This window comes from Pseudopipra pipra, chromosome 2 (assembly GCF_036250125.1).
Source record: "Pseudopipra pipra isolate bDixPip1 chromosome 2, bDixPip1.hap1, whole genome shotgun sequence".
In the NCBI taxonomy this organism is placed as follows: domain Eukaryota; kingdom Metazoa; phylum Chordata; class Aves; order Passeriformes; family Pipridae; genus Pseudopipra; species Pseudopipra pipra.
In genome coordinates this window covers 41047305-41065155 of record NC_087550.1, presented here as the reverse complement: position 1 = coordinate 41065155, position 17851 = coordinate 41047305, and the positions used below count along the sequence as shown (strand labels likewise).

Below are 17851 nucleotides of genomic sequence, written 5' to 3'. Positions count from 1 at the left end.
ACATTTTCTTTCTCTTCAGTAAGATATTTGACTGTGGTCTACATGTTTCAGCTTTTCTAGTCGTGATTTTTCTCCCCTTATTTAGAATGGATAGCCAAGTCATACTGGTAAACTTTGTTAGTCCTACTCTATGTGTACATGTCTTAGGCCTGCCAAGTGGTAATAACCCAATACTTGGAGCTTTTTTCACACAGTCCAGCTGTCAAGCTTTCCAGCTGCTGCGTGTTTGGCAGCAGAGAGCAGTTCTTACAACAGCAATGCTTTAATTCATGGATTGTGTCAGCCAAACACCTCTACAGCACCTGGCACATCACAGGAGAACTTAACATCAGTACCACCAGCATGAATCTAGGAAATAGTTTTAACTGAAGTGCAGCTTGTGGGAGGATACTTTGGAAACTGGCATCATGAAACTTGGAAGGTGAGTGCCATTGAGGCACGAGCTGTGAATGTCACAATTAGCATTTCTGTGCTAATTGTGGTGTGAGAAAGTGCCTTCCCTTCCCTATGTGCCCACGCCCTAGTGACATGTAGCAGAAGCCCACTTACGAGTGAGGGCTTGTGTCGGGGACAGTGTCTGATATGTCTGATCACTTAGCAGTGGGCTCCTGCATCTGTCCCACATGGAACAGCAGAGCTTCAGAGAGAAATACGTTTTAACTTGCAAGTCCCACCACACAGATAGCTTAGTGCCATGGATAATCCAGGTCTTAGTTAAAAAGATGGATTTTAGGTTTTTTTCTAAGCATTTGCACTATGTGCCAATGTTTGCAGTCATGAGTTTCTAACCATATTTAGTGATTTATTTGAGATCCGAACCATTGTATTGATGATTTTTTTTTTCTTGGTAATTCTTTCAGAAAACATAGTAAACTTCTATAAGTTTACTAGCTAACTGTTTTTCAAGACTGAAGACTATAAACCAAATCTCCCTCTGTTTTGCAATGCAATTTTTGATTTTCTATACTAGTTTAATTCCACTCTGTTAATTTTTAGTTTTATGCTTTACCTCCTTAAGCAAATCTAAAATTACTTTCAATTTTCAAGTGTTTTAAAATTTTTCCTAATGAAATATCACATGTACTAGACATTTCTAATTTACTATCTGCACTTGCTAAGTTTTTTGGGTTATACATGAGTTGAAAATATGTTTCTTTTGTTTTTTTCTTTCTGGATTTATTAATTTGTAGTTAATTCGAGTAGAACTACAATGATGCAAGTATATTAAGTACAGAAAGATTTTGAAATGGTAATTGAAAGGTTAAGAGCTTTATTGGGAGACACGAAGGAGAGGAGTTTTTAAAAGTTAATATGAATATATATTATACTAGTGGTGCTTATTCAAAGAGAAATCCTGTGCTCTGGGAACTCTCAAGCCCTGAAGGATGAATCTGTATGCTCATGGATCTGCCTGCACCCTGTCCACTGCCTGTGTTTTGCTTTCCTCTGTCCTGTAGGAGCACATAGACTAGGGTGGTCATCTTGCTCCACTGGTGAGTGAATTACCTAATTAGCTTGACAAATCAGATGCAAAGGACAGGCTAGGGGAAGGCAACAATGACTCTTCCTCTCCTTAGACCCTCTCTTCCTCTCCCGTTAAGAACAGGTTTCCTATTGATTTCTCAATAGTTTTTGAAGAGTGCTGCTCTTGTACTTTTCTCAAGTGAGTGTTTGAATCCTACTTTTCCCCATGCAATACACGATTTTGTTTTCCTCTCTCTCCTTAAGTGTAGAAATCTGAGCTAAAAAATGCAACCAAAGAGCAGTAGTGCTTACAAAACTTAACTAATATGACTTATTTTCAAGTAGTGGGCATGGATGACACTTTTCAAGGATACTAGGTGCTTTGTATGGCTTTATGTTGCTGTTCTCACATCAGGATCTTAAAAATTAAAACACAACATCAAAATCTCTAGAAATCTTGGGCTGTAATCTGTATAATTGTTCAAGTCCCTTGGATGTTGGTGAGGCTGAGAGTTTCTAACAGCCTCTTGCTCCACTTAGCCAGGGAAGGCTACGGAGTTACAGCAACATGGCAGATATGGTGGAGTAAGAATAGCAGTATCTTGAACTGACATCTAAGCAACAAATAAAACTACCAAAAATTAGGAGGGGAGAGGGACTTATGTTTCTGAAGATACAGTCTGTATTATTTGAAAGATTTTGTAGGGCACTGCTAACAAAAAAACCAGCAATAGCAGTATCTCCAGAAGGTCTGCAGAATGAATGCTGCCCATGGTACAAAGCTATAGAAGTTAATGTTCTCCATGTTTCTTCAGAAAGGAATTTTAGAGGTTTAAATCATTTAGCTCATCTGATGTGAGCGCATAGGTTGGTAAACAGCAAATGATGTGATAGTGAAATTTCATCACTGCTTTGTATAATAAAATACAATACCTAACAAGTTGACATATAAAATATACACTGGGATTTCTTAGCCCACAGCCCCTTCCACCCCAGAATTAACATCAGTATTTAATGCCTAACAGGAAGAAAAACTTAAAAAAATAATCTAGACAGGGATTTACAGAGACAACAAGGCTAATGCCTCTTGTCCTGCAAAGCTGTCTGAGGATCTTTCATGACCCCATAGGTTTCTATGTTACTAATTTTACATCAAATCTAACAAACAGCAAAAATTACACTAGTTATCAGTGAGAGCAGTAATAATACCTTAAAGGGAAGGAATTTCCTTTGTGGATTATCTGGTTTCATGCAGGATTTGTGACATGACTCCATGGATGAATGAAGAAGATGCTGCTGGCAGCACTGCTGGGTGTGTGTGTGCCTTTTTCAACCTCTGTCCATGACAAGTGTTCTTACTCCCTACATACAGGTATTGATATCTCCAGAAGGTCAGAAAAGGCATGGAGGTGCATGTCAAGAAGGAGGGGAAATAGAGACACACACTGCAGGAGGTTCAGGAGGTTATGGTGCAATTCCTGTCTGTATTTCCTTTTCATTGAAACTTGAGTGGTGGATAGGAGGGATGGTGCATGTCCAGGTTTCACCCCAAGGACAGCATGCATGCGTGTGTGCAGGAAGATACAGGAACTTAGGAGCACTTCTGTTATTGATGATGTATGCTCCGGATTGCTTCATATTCCTAAGTTCACCAGTTCCTGATTTCGTGAGTTTGAACTTCTAGATCAGGTTCTGGGTATTCCATACTGTGGATAAAGCATACTAGGATTGATAGAAACTCCACATCCATCCATGATTTGTTTTCAAATCTTATATATTTTAGTAAAAATGTCAGGAACTTTACAATTTTCTTTTGCTTTTGATTTAGTCACAGTATTTGGGGTTGGAAAGTAGAAATCTTGCTGGTGCTTGCCTTTATCTCAGAAGTGGTCTTCAGACTTTTAGTTTAAAATTGCTGCTCATGAGACAGGAGTGGCAGCAAACGTAAGAGATGCCAAGAGATTTGTCTGAAAAAAACCCTCCAGCCTGACCTTGTCATCTGGGCTTCTTCTCTATTACACAAAAGGGACAAGCCCTGAAGGGGCTTGGGAGATCCATCAGATCTCTTTCAGGACTAGGTGAATCATACAGGTGAATAAAATATTGTGGAAGGAGTGTTGATGAATGGCAAATCTATATCGCTCAACATCCAGATGCTCTGGTGCTAACTTCAGTGGAATTCATGTTCATATGCCTGTGGAGAATGCTATCCTCAGTCTTTATATCCCTGAATATATATTTTGTCCTATCTTTCACTGTTTCTGTTGTAGTGTAACTCAATGATTGATAAGTTATATAAGGAAGATGATCTATTTAAGGACTATGAAAATGAGAAATATACAGTGAAAATCAGCATGTATTTATTTGATCAAGGCTAAATTCTGACAGACATGTATTTATAGATGGATTTTCTGACCTTTGACTACTGAACTATACAACATTTGGACTTACATTTTTTTTGAGAGAAGAGAGTTAAGAGGAATACTTTGTGTTAATCGTGAAATCTTCTGTACTGCATTAGCAAGCAAAGGCAGGAAGAAGAATGTGATATAAATGTAGACCTGAATGGCTTTATCATTTGACAAAAGTAATTTTGTTTCTAATTTAAATTCAAATTTGGGACAAACAATGCATAGTTTTCCATTTTTACTAAAAGCTTTACTTTCAATTTGCAAAAGTATTGGATCTGATTTTTTGGAAAGAAATAAATCATAATGGTAGATTCCATAAGCATCACAAAATATTTTGTAAACTTTTGGATATTCTTTCCTGATTTTCCAGTTGGTTGTGAAGAATAAAGTAATATCATCAATGGTGATGTAATTTTGTGTCAAAATAGAATTTCCTACAATTAAGGCTGTTTCCTAGTATTCTGTGATGTCGGATTGCATTCTCTCATCTTGAGTTTCATACATGGCTTGTTGACATCATCTCTCATTAATTTAATGTTTCTGCAGTCTGCGTGCAGGCTAGTACAAGTTGAAGTTGAGAATGTACCTCAGCTGTAAGCAAGATTTTGCTCTACAATTATTTAAAATTTTAAAACATTAATTGCATAAAATTTGCATTAAGTTTGCATAGGAAACAGGAATATTTTCTGTTCAGGAATGAATAAAAATCTTAATTTTCAATGTCTTGGTGACCTGTCTGTTCATACAAAATTATTTTCTTCCATTAATAAATTATTTACATATATACAGATTTCTGTTTTTTTCAAGGTGACTAGTGACTGTCTGTGGAGTTTAAGGAAGGATCCTACCCATTACTAATCAGAGGGGTAGCATAATGTTTTTTCCTCAGGCCTGAAAGACAGTAAAGATAAGAGTCACATTTAGAGACATGAGGGCTGTTTTGGGAAATCAGAATTATATGACAGATGCAGCCGCAAAATGTCTTTTCTGAGTGAGAAGTAATTTCTGAATAATTTCTATATCTGGAATAGTTCTTTTGAATCTATCAATATTGTACTGGAAGAGGGCAAATGTTTCCCCAAATATGAATTTCCAGCCAGACAGCCCCTGGGCAGTGGTACAGTGCAGCTGACTGCTCTTTATGGTAAGAAGTATGGAACAAGATTTGTAGTGCTGAATGTTGCCAGAAAATTCAAGTGTGCCCATCTTTGGAAGCTCACATCCAGACACAGAAGGAGTTCTGCTGCTTGTAAGGGGTGTGGGATGATTCTTTCGGTGTGTAATGCAAGTCTGGGATCCTGCCTCTGTATCTGCTGGGGTTGTAGTGCTCTGCTGTGTGATGACAGCAAGCGATCAAGATCATTGAAACTTTATCATCACATTATATGCCTGTTCGTACTAGATAAACATATTTTTTTGTGATGCTCATTGGGCCTTTTCTCATGTTGCTGTACTTAAAACATTTTTCCTGAACATAGACAATGGGTCATTAGTGGAATGTACTCACAAGTATCACTGTCTTGCCTGAAGATTGGATCACCTTACCTTTTGCTCTGCTTGGTAATCCCTGAGCCCAAGACTGAGATAGATGGTAGAAAAAAACAAGAAAGCACCTATTGCTGTTCTGTATTCTTGAAAATACCAGTTCTGAGTTCTGAGATGTAAGAGGTAGTAAATATCAAATTATGACTGCTTAATACTTACAAAAAAAAAGGCAGGGTGCTAAAAATGCTTTAACTAGAAGGGATGTTTAAAATGAATTTAGAAAGTTAGGGACCTACAAAATAAGAATGCTGGTTTTTCCGCCTGTCTCCCAGTCATCAAGCAACAGTTTACTAAAAATTCAAGGTAATTTCCAGAAAAAGCAAAGCCATGTGAAGCTGCTGCTGTATATTCTTATGCACTGGAGCTGGATGTCACAGAGTGGGGGAGAGAGGCAGTGAAACTAATTTCATTACACATTTCATATGCAGCATCTAGAGAAATGATATGTTGACTAGACTAACTGTATATCCCAGAATATTACTGCTGCATGAGAGCATGATTCTCTGTTCTTCACACTTCTGCACTTACTGCTGCTCCAGAGAGTACACAATATCACACTTACAAGAGGATCATGAGGAAAAAAAACAAGTTCTAAGTAAACAAAAATTTTAAGTAAAACTCTGAAAGTGCATGTTTTGCCTTCCCCCCCCCCCCCCCCCCCCTTCTATTACCTTATAGGCTTGGCAAAGCAGAACAATTTCATTTTTCTGATAGAGCATATATATGTGAAGGCTGTGTTCCCATTTCCCAACTCCTATGTAAAAATGAAAGCTGATTAAGTTTGAATTTCAGCTCACGTAAAATGTTATTGGTTTTGTATCTGTTTTCATGGTTAAAAAAATTAGTATTTAAATTTTTTTTTTCCAAATAAGTCTTGACAGTGTTGTTCTCAGAAGTATTCACCTTCCACTTTTTGATCAAAATTGTTTCATTTTGTCTGAAGTAAGAATGTTTACATTTGGCTTGTTGAAGCCACCATAAATCATACATGAGTCAATTCAATGTTAACTGCTTTTGAATTCCCCCTTGGATGTTGTATAGAGGACAGTCTCAGCTCTCAGCTGAACTCTTTCCCTCAATGTGTACGTGGCTCGACTCCCTTGGCAGTCAGCTTTATTCAGGGTGTATCTGCTTGTTTGTGTTCGGCTGATGATGTTCTCTCAAGAGACCAGCTCAGGCAAAGCAATTGTGACCAAAACTACAATTCTGTCTCCTTTCAGTAGGAAAATATAGCTAATTGTACTGTGGAGCTGATGCAAAGGGGTGCGTTTCATTTGGAGTTACAAAACAACCATATGAATGCTTTCTTCTCTACACCATGAAAATTTTAGATTCAAGTAACAGAGCTTCCCCTTCTCTGCTTCATTTTAATGTATTTGATTAAAATCTGATAAGTGAAGTTAGACAGTTAGACAAGCAAGAAGGATTCCACATGAAAGTTTTTGATGTTCAGAACCTGTATTCACCACCAAATAAATGAAAAGGCCACTTTGATTATAATTTTTTTTCCTGGTTTAGTGTATTTCTCCAGCAGAAAAGTTTCCTTCCATCCCAAAGAACTACTATTGGATGGCTCTTAACTCTGCTAGTGTACATGCAATTTTATGCTAAAAAATGCTGTGCATTGTTATTCTGCTTTGGTTCACTGAATTCTCTGGATGTTACAATCATCATTCTTTATCGCTTAACACTATGTAACTAAAAAGGTTTTAATTAAATTATAGTTCTTCTCTGGAGTATGTTGGAAAACTGTATAATTTGCTAGTAAGTAGAACTATGTGAAAATTGGTTTTGGTTGGTATTTACCTTGCATTTGAATGTCAGTGCTCCTAAATCTGTGCTTATGTGTCAGTTTGAATAAATACCCCTTAGGAAGATTTCTCATGTCTATATTTCACCATAGGGAATTATTTAGTGGTAAGGTACATTTGTGGGGTATCAAAGACCAAGTTGCAAGACCTGTTTCAACTCAGGAAGAACAGAAAACTCTATCTACAACTGCTACCTGCCAGAAAAATATCAGCAAGTTGGAACCATTCTTCTGCCTGTTTCTTATTTTTTTTTCTTGAAGATAAGGGTCTCAAGGTTTTCTCTGTATATTCTGAAACTTTATTTTTCCCCTGTGAAAGTAAACCCCTTGATTTCATTTTGGCTATAATAACAGTCTTAGTCAAGTAATTGTAAAAGACTCTCTGTGTTCTATTATTATTACCTAACTGGAGAGCAACAACAGCTAATGATATTGTCACATATGCTAACTAGCTCATGGATTTCTGCTATTCTGTGGGATCAGAGGTAACAGGGTGGTCAGTGGAGGCCAGGGCTTTATAATCTCTGTTGAGTGGTGGGAGGTGGAGAAGATTCTTTAAATTTTACAAATGTCACAGGAAAATATTCTGCAATTATGAAGTAGCAGTAACTGTTAAAGGTCTCATTTTATGTCTCCGATCTATCAAACCAGATCATATCTCTCTTTTACATTGTACCATGTAATGGAATCACCATTACATGTCAGGTCTGAGAAAGGCAAATGATCTTTTCCCAATGGAATTGCGTGAGTGACTTGCCACCAATTCTTTTTTCACTAAAAGTGTCACTGAGTCATGATACCAAGTACTTTATTTGTGCATAGCAGGGAACAATAGGCATAATTGTTTCTTTATTCTTATAAAGGAATTAATTTTTAATAACAGTAATTACAAATATTAGAAGTAAACCAAAGTAATTCCTTTTTTTAGATTGTTTTACCTTTTATGTATGCACACATTGAAATGCTAAGCTCTTCTACAGGAGCTCTTCTTCATTCTGAAGTAATATTGCGCCAATTTATTTGGAATTCATGTGTGTGTGTGTGTATGTAGAAAGTATTTTTTTTCAACCCACTTTGCAACAGATAGTGCAGAAATAACTCCACTCCCTCCTTTTTCATGGAATTTTTAACTCTTTTTAGTTTTCTTCGAATCACAGCATTTATATTCTTTTTGTTGAATACGGCTTTGTTTTTAAGCAGTTTTAAGGTAAATTTTATCATATTGCATGGATTCTCCCATTTACTTAGCAATACATCATCACATTTACATAATGAAAATGACTTTTTTCTAACACAGATGCAGGAAGAGTATATATAGGCACATTTCATTATTTTCCCCACAAACAGAGGAGGAAAAAAAATGATCTCTTGTACATGAATGGTGTTTATTGTGCAAATCTTTATTTTATCTAAGAAGGAAAAATTTGTTTAAATCTAGAGTTCTCTTTGAAGTTGTTAAAAAACAGAGTTGGTAGTTAGCGCCAGCATTTCATCATTGGTTGAGTTACAAATGCAGTTTTTCAGTGAAATTTTAATTTTGTAGAAATACGTGGTTAGACCAAGATTCATATTAGGTGATGGATACATTTCATTGTGCTACAGAGTATAATGAATGAACAAATGGATACACGTTAAGTTCTTGAATCAGTCAAATATGACTGCTAGAATAATCTTACCCATCACATTTTTTCAGTTGTATTTGATATATTATTGTATATCTGTGTTACGGGAAACACAATTATCTCTAGGTTAATTACTATCTTGAGTATAGTTATGCTCTCTTCTGCTTTTTTTGCAAAGAAGAGACAACATACTGTTCGTTCTTCCTCAGGTGCTGAGCAGAAAATGTACATACTGCTTCTGCAGAAGGGAGTTCTCTGTCACTAGACCTTAATCATTCATCCAATTCCAATAGGTTTTCCTGTTGCTTTTTTCAGACCTTTAAAAGACCTTTAGTGCTTTTTCCTGTGCTCTGAGTAGTCCTGAGGTTGTCAGTTGTCATTTTCCTAATCGGTTGTTTACATGGCTTTCATTTCATATCCAGTCCCTTTTATCCACAATTACATCCACTCATAACTTGCCATATTATTCTAGTTCTCCTTCAGTCATGAGGCACGTATTCAGCATTGATGGTCTATGATGTTAATATCCATATTTTTCTCCCATCCTTATTTTATTGGCAGTTTTCTTCAGTTCAGAGCCCTCACCCTTGACAGGTAAAGTGAGAGATATACAAAGAAGAATAGCTTGAAAGACATATTTATAAAAAAGAATGTGATCTAAAATTAAAAAAAAAAGGCTCTGAATAATATTTCAGCATGAAAAGCTCTGAATTTGGGGACTATACCTACGAATTGATGTCATTTGATAAGATATTAGGGTTGTTATATTTCATATCTGCAGTTCTCAGTTTCTCAGATTTCAGCTACATTTGGTGTTAATAGTCAGATTCTCAAGAAATAAATAGAGACTGAATAGATCTGAGGATAAAAGAAATACTCAGTTTTTGTCTACAACCCGGAAGCTGACAAATCTGATTAAAGCATAATTTATTCTTATGTTGGAGTGCTAGTTCAGTGGTGACTGGAAGGCATGTTGATCTGCAATATGCCTGTTAGAGGCTCACTGGTTTTTGTTGTACACTATAGGGTTTGTGGATAAACCATGTAGGTGTATTTCCTCTCATTCAATTAACCATTTTTTCATTTTTTTCCCCACTCTTTTCTATCTTCACTTCCACTGCATTTGAAAATAGATGGCATTAAATGGAATTTAAGGAAATTGCACTTTGTCATTAAATGGTCAAGGCAGTGAGAGATTAGCAGAGCTCTTGTCAACACCAGGACAAGCTCGTGTTATCCTGTTAATATAATTTCATGTTCCTCCTCATCTGCTGAAGAGTTCTGTGAGTAGATGGTGGCTGGACCTTACATGGTATGAGTTGTGTAAAGGCAGTCAGGAGTTTCTTCTCCTTCCCCATCACATGGCATCACTGAGGGGCCTTGCAGCTTCTGAGCTCAGGAAATGCATGGCACTGCTGGCAGAATACCCTTCAGCAGAGAGGGACAGGGAGAAGATAAGAGCATGTCTCTCTCATAAAAAAGTGGCCAAGGTAGCCAACCTTGTGGGATGTAGAATAAGAGGTATTTTCCACCTTTTACATACACAACTCTTTTATTTGGGTAAGTTTTTGAACCAAGAATTGTTGTTAGTAGTTTAAAAATGAGTGGACTACAAGGCACTTGATAACTATTAGTTTGTTTTGACAAATGTGATTCTACGAACTTAAGTCAGTTCTGTAAGCTTTTGAATTCATTTGTACAGAAAAGGTGTAGGGAGCAGTGTAAGTAATATGAAAATGTAAATTATTTAAGCGTACCAATAAATGTGTATTCAACCTTAAGACCCCTCCAATTCAGAAAGCACTCGACCTTGTGATTGTCTTAATGTTTTTAATGGAACTAAGGTGAAAAGAACAGTTTCTTTTATGAACTTAGAATTCAGAAACAGTAAAGGAAAGGGAAAGAACCCATTCTGATATTTTACTACTCTCATGCTTCCACAAAAATATTTTTTCTAGTTTCAGATGTGTAGTATATTCATTATACAGACCTTAAACAAAAACATAGCTTTAAATATATTAAAACAATTCATTTAATTTTCCTACTGTGTATATTATATCACATTCCTGAACATGATTCCGGAATTCAGTGCTTCTAAAATATTTTAATTATGCTGATATTTATTTTTTTCTATGATTTATTACATTTAGAAGCAGTAAGTTAAGTTTTCTGTAGTATTTATTTGCACATTAATGATAACATGAATTAGAAATTTTGAAAGATGTAAAAATCTAGTTCCAGCATTTAAAGTTAGTGAACAGTATTCGTATGATTTGAAAGAAGGATGGGTAGTCATGGCAGTAGTACACATATATTGAGCTAACCTGTTTCTGTATGTGGATTTTATAAAGCATGTTATAGGGCTTTAATGCACTTGTCAGGTTTGGAGATTTAAGGGGTTAAAATATGAATTGATTTGCATAAATAGAGATTGACAGTTGATTTAGCATAGATGAGCAGTAGGACTTTTATCTGCTCAGAGGTTTTATTGATTGTAAAATACTAGAATGAGAATTAATTTAACACTGATGCTTTCTTTTTGCTACCTGAGATGATTCAAACATGTCAGCACGGAGTAGTGGAGAATCACAATGTTTCCTGCCTAGTTGAAGAACAAGAAATTGATAATAAGGACTGTTGATTACAGGAAAAAAAATCGTCCACTGGATTAATTTCAAAGAGCAAATGGGAGTATTTAAGCACTAAGAAGCAAACCTAGATATATCTGAGAAAGTCTTTAAAAACACGGTGTACCTTGGCAGTAAAGTTGTTGAAGTATCTGCTTCAGCTGTTCTTACAGATGACAGTGGAAATGGGAACACCAGCACTGTAGTTTTATAGTTCTCCCAAAGTAGCCTTGAAACTTGTGTTTTATAGAGAAGTAAGTTTCATCTTAACTTAGCCATCTCACATCTCTGCAGTTTGTTTAATGCAGGTAAACTGGATTTTACTGGGTATTGCTGTATTTATGCAACACTTCATTATTAGTTATAAAAATTGTGATATTTTTTCTGCACTTCTCCATATATTATCTCCAGATATTTAGTAGTTGACTTTTTCTTTTGCAGGCTGTGTGAATTCTCGATTACCTGGATGACTTACAATCTTACTGATTAAACTGCCTTTTCTGTGTGTGTTGTGAGGGATGTTGTGTTTTGATTTGAGAACCTTAACAATTTGCATTTTTAGTAGTTAAATATGACTGGATGATTTCTAATTTGCAAAACTACAAAAAAATAACTTAGTGTTATCCACTTTCTTTGATGAGACTTCAGGCCTCTTTATGGTTATCTTTAGAGTTCCTGTCAATTTATAGAAACAATTCTGTAGGATAATGGTACAGGCAATGTCATAAATGCAATAAAAGTGAGTGGCAGGTAAATACTGTGGTCATAATGGGACATTTATTCATGTCAGCATAGCTGGGAAAAGATCAGCAGTCTTGTAACAGTTTACACCATCTGAAGATTACCCTTATTTATGGCATTTATGGCTCCATTCCCTGTGGGAAGAGAGTAGAGTTTGACAAGGTTTATATAAATGGACAACATCGAGAAACATTTTATTTTAAGACCAACTTATGAAATTTAAAAACCCATTTTTTCATACATGCAAAGCCCTCCAATTAGTAGATTTATTTTAAAATTATGAAGATTAGTCTTTCTGATTATGGATGTTCGTTTTGTAATACCACTTCTAGAATGAGTAACTTACTGTATGGGCAATTATAACTACTGCAGAAATAAATGTCCTCAGTTTTTTGTATCTGACATTGGACTTACAAGGTTTCTGATTCTGTGACTTTTGAACGAATTTCTTAAGCTTCAAGGTTTGATAAAGTTGCCTGTGTATGTTTGTGGCAGTATGTTTTTTTTGTGCATATGGTCAAAATTTTATCCTGAATCTAAAAATTGTAATTACTAGTCTGTCAGCAACTCACTACTCACTTAGATATATTTTTTTCAATTACAAGTGTAATAACTTCAAGGAAAGTTAATGGTGACCTTCAAGTGTGAACAACACTGAAATATTTTGAAGTTACATCTCAAGATATACAGTACATGTACAAGCTGGGAGCTTTCATTAGGGATTTCTATATTGTGAGTTGATGTGATTTTGATTTTGGGGGTTTCTGAACCAGATAGAGGCCATTATTTGTTTTTCTTCAATATGTGAAGTTTTTCAACTCAGGGCAGATGTATACTCTTTGACAGCCTTGTCTTAGAGTGAGCTTAGTGAAGCATTTGTAGTTGCTTTTCATATCCTTTGCTAATTGTAACTTTACACAAACTTTGGTTTGCCTACTCCATCCATATGTGTTTGGACAGTATCTTTGTATTGAATCAAATAGCTTCCTCCTTATTCCATCATCCCTATGCTTCCTTTTTACACTTGCACTCACTCAGGGCATTGTTATTCATCCATGCTGGCCTCCTACAATGCTTGTTTGACTTTTGGTGTACCACCAAGGGCTGTTTTCATGCTTTTGAGGAAGATGTCCTGAAGACAAAGTTCTCCTTGACTTTTTACCCTTCTACAGGATGCTGCCGAGCAGGTCTTTGAACATTTGCTCTCCTGAAGTTCAAGGCTAATTCCAATATCTATCTTGCTACCTTCTTTCACGATTTGGAACAGCACAACCTCACCATCCCTTCTGACAAGGCTGTTGTTGACATGTTAACATATCTTTAACCAATTCTTTCTTTGTGAGTAACAAGTTGGAAAGTTCCCATGCATGCTTTTTGCCTAATCCATCTACAGTTTCTCAAGCAATTCCCTTCACAGTTTAGGAATTAGGAGTGTTGCTGGATCTGTTTGCTGTTTTTGGTTTTCATGCAGCCACCCTGTTTTCAACAGCAAAAGAGTTTACTGAACTGAGCACAGTGGTTGTAGCTGTGGGCTACAGCCAACTGGCACTAATGACCTGAAACATTCATTTTAACCTGTGTAGATGTAGCTGAGGATTAGCCTCACAGGCCTGCTGTACAAGCAGTTGACTAAAATAGTGAAATACTCTGCACCAGCTAGTGCCAATTAAAAGAACATATTTCTTTGTTCTGTGAAAGAAGACTTTCTATAGCTCTAAAATGGGGAAAGATGCAGAACAAATGATAGAGAAATTTGTGTGTCTGCATGTGTTCCCCAAACACTCAGCCAGTCCTGACCTGGGGAAGTTGTAAATAGAGAGTTTGTTGATAGTAAGAGACAAGTGGTCCGTCTTATCCCCCCCATACCTCTGTTGCTATACTGGTTGTCCTTGCTCCAAAAGTTTCCCATTAGACTTTAGTTTGCTCCATGCTGATTCTAGAAGGAAAGCCTGAAAGAATAGCTGATGCTCTTTTAGTCTGTCTAAACTGGTCCATGCACATTTGCAAAGCCCTGCACCTGACATATGCCCTTACAGGATCACAGTGTGCTTTCCCAACTTCCATCCTCCCCACCGCTCTCCTGCCTCCATTTGGCATTACAGGAAAGCAGCTCTTATATGCAGTTTGGAGGGAGCCATAACTGCAGTTTTCTCAATGCTTAGTTTTGACTTAGTCTTAATAAATAAATCTTCTGTGACAGTTCAATTTAGCTGCATATTATAGCCACAATGTAACCATTGAAAAGAGTCTTCTCTGACAATACATTGAAAGGTATTTATAGTTGTACAGTAGAGGTTTAAATGTGTTCTTAAATCTCTAATAAAAATGTGTTGCAGTAAAAAAAAAAAGAGAAATTGGCCAGAGGAACACTTACAAATTTATTCTATAATAGTATTTCATTGAAAAGTTACTCTGAGAGTTCTTGGTAGAATTTATGAGTTTTTTAAATGTTATGTATATACTTTCACTGCGATGTGCAATCTAGTGGATGATTTACTTCCATTAACTCCTCTATAAAATACTCTTTAAACAGTACCCCTCTACTATAAGAAGTATCTAGAGATACTTCTTATCTGTAAGTGTATTGAAACTAATTATGAAGTTTTGCATTTGTAGTGCTGAAATTTAAATCTGTATATTGATGTAGTTCTGCAGTGAGTGACGTCTTATTCTGGATGGAGATGCTGTGGCTTGTACTGAATGGGAACTCATAAGCCAAGTCAGAGCTGGCTCTTGCAGAGTCACCATCTCAGCATCAGTCAACATTGCTGCAAACATGTAGTAGCTGTATACTGCAGGATGTGACTTTACTGTACCATGTTTAATTCAGTGCTGCAGTCAGTCATTTTTCATGTATCCCAGAGTGCTGGGACATTGTAAGGAGTCCTGCAGACCCAATAACTCCAGTTTCTTCCTGATATGGTAGCTCTAGGGTGGCTTTGTGTAGTGTGAGTTCTGTGTATCTGCAGCACACTCCCACTGTGCATATTGTCACAGCTTCTTCATTACCTTCATAATTTTACAGTTTGCAGAAAATGAAAATTGCTTCTGTTCAAAGGATCATGGAATGAGATTTCCTGCAGAATTAAGTAGCAACCAGATAATGACTGAAAGAGGTATCCTCCACAGCTTAAGATGTATATATGTTCATAAATATTTCTTTCTGCTGTGAAAAAGTTTCTTATGGGATTTTTTGTTGTTAAACACAGATTGTTTTCTTCCTGTTGTGTGTAATACGTACATTCCTCTTGTTAAAAACAGGTAAACCAGAAAACATTCTGAAAGGAGATGTGGAGACAGGACATAGCTAAAGTCTGCAAATAATTACAGAAGCAAGGCTCAAATGCCTAAAGTTTAGTTGGTCCTGGAGGATAGAAAAACTTGCTAGATGAATAACAGTGTCTTAGAAAGCCCCTCACATTTTATGAGTAGTATCTCATAAAATACTACTATGAGATACTACTCATAGTAGTGAGAAGCCACCTAAAACCCTGTAGAAGAGATTTGCAAATACTTTATAAATAATTTTGATTCAATTTTAAAAGTTTTCTTTAATTTCAAAATCAGTTTTTTTAGTTTACAATTTTCATAGATATGATTGACTATATCAGAACTCTGGTTTCAACAGATAAGTATAAAGAGCTCCCATCAGAAAATTGTTCAATATTCCTCTTTTCGTATAAATAACTTCTATTACATGAGGCTGGATTTGAATTTGTATGTCCATTGTTTCTTTGTAACATAAGAATGAGCAACATTCCAATGAAGTGTGAGAATGATAAAGTTAAGAATTTTTTCCTCCTTCAGTATATTCACACCTGAAAAGTGAATGCAGGTTTCTTGAACCTTGAAATCATTACACCATCAGCACCAATGAGATTCTGTGGTGACAGGATACAAGGAGTTATACTCCTGTATAAAAAATTCAGATCCATTCTATGCTGTTAAAAATGTGGGAAAGATCCTTGCTTAAATAAAAATGTCATACTAAATTGAACTTCAAGAATTTAACTTCAAAATTTTTAGTAGTCTCTTGCTCTGCGTTCATAAGAAATTACTTTGCATTCTCATTTTAATTTCATGGATACTATCAGCATATATGACCTAATATTTTTGGCTGTCTACAAAATTAGGTATTTCATATGCATTATAGAAATTGCTTACTGTTCCCACAGACAACCTGTACATGAATACATATGCACAGATATTCACATGTGGATGTCAGCTTGGCCTGAACTTGCTGTTAGCTCGTAAATGCCATTGGTATGGTGCAGCGTTTGGATTATGCACTCAGCTGGAAGGCAGATGACTCAGACTGAACTTGTGGGTTAGCTGTGGTTACTCAGCTTTGCAGTTGGTGGGGGTTCACATCAGGCCAGTTTAGAAAGTCAGCAGAGTGAACGCTCGCCTGCAGACAGAGGTTATACAGATGTCAGAGTGTCATTTTTTATGTCCAGTAGTGTATCTGCCCAGGAACTTTGATGTGGCTTTTTCTACTGCATGAAGAAAGGGAGAATCTGCAGTGATTACAGGTCTATGATCTATTCTACTTCTACCATTACCTTCACTATAATAAAGGCACTGGACTGTTACTTATCAATAACATATTGATTACAATCTTTTGCTCCCACCAAAACATTTCTTTCCTCGCAGTTTTGCTTTGATTTCATATTTAAAAACATTTTGAAAGCCTTTCTTTCTTTCTACTGCTCTATTTTTCCAGTCATCTCAGTGCTTACCTTCACAAAGGGGTGAAAGATTGCAAATTACCTACATAGAAGGATTCAAAAGACCCAAATGATCCTGATTTTGTCATTAGCTGTGATGAAATTGCTGTGCTGTCCATTTTGAGTGACTTTTCCTCATTTTCTTTAATTTTCTAGAAAATATCTTAATATATCATAAAATAGTAGTCTTAGAGATACAATTGAAGTTTCCGTTTCTTTAAATTGTTTTAATTTTCCATTCTTCCCACTCCCTCCTGGTTTTGCAAGTTTCACATTAGTGCAGATCCCTCCCAACCATCTTCTAATTGTAAAATAATATTTACATTTTTACATTGCAAACAGCATGTCCAGAAAAAACAGATGGCTATTTCTTTTTCTAATAGATGTAAATCTGAATTGATTAAAAAGGAATTAAGGAAAACTGGAAAGAAAAGCTACTGCTTCTTGTGTGAAGGACTCTTTTGGTTTTAGAAACATTATACATTTGCAATAGCTGGTAGACCTCAGTTTTTTTTGTCTCACTCTCCTCTCAAATCCATGGATAACTGCACAACATTCTTTCCTTCTCTTTGTTTTGTTTCACTGCTTGTCCTTGGAAATATATGGGGGGAGGGAAATCTTGTCATTCAGCTAGTGATGTTTCCTGGGATATACAAGGTTTATTATTTGTTTTGGAAACAGGAGCTTTATTGGGGTTATCCTTGGGCATCTACTCTCTCCATATTTTTCTTTCGCAACCAAGTGTACCTTTTTCAACTTTTCGTGAATATCCAGGAGTTTCACAAAACACCTGCAAACAGAATCAGTAGGTATTAGGAACTGAAAATAAATTTATATTTTTGTCTCCCTTGTTAACCCCTTGATCACAAAGGTACTGTCTTTTCTTATGTGTCTGGACAGCATC

The 17851-nt window shown here is 36.2% G+C and overlaps 1 protein-coding gene across 1 annotated transcript in view; it reads left to right on the top strand.

The window, feature by feature from the left end:
• The window catches only part of TRPC6 (transient receptor potential cation channel subfamily C member 6), an 81869-nt gene that overhangs the window by 7222 nt on the left and 56796 nt on the right, over window positions 1–17851 (top strand). The gene's annotated exons all lie outside the window — the stretch shown is intronic.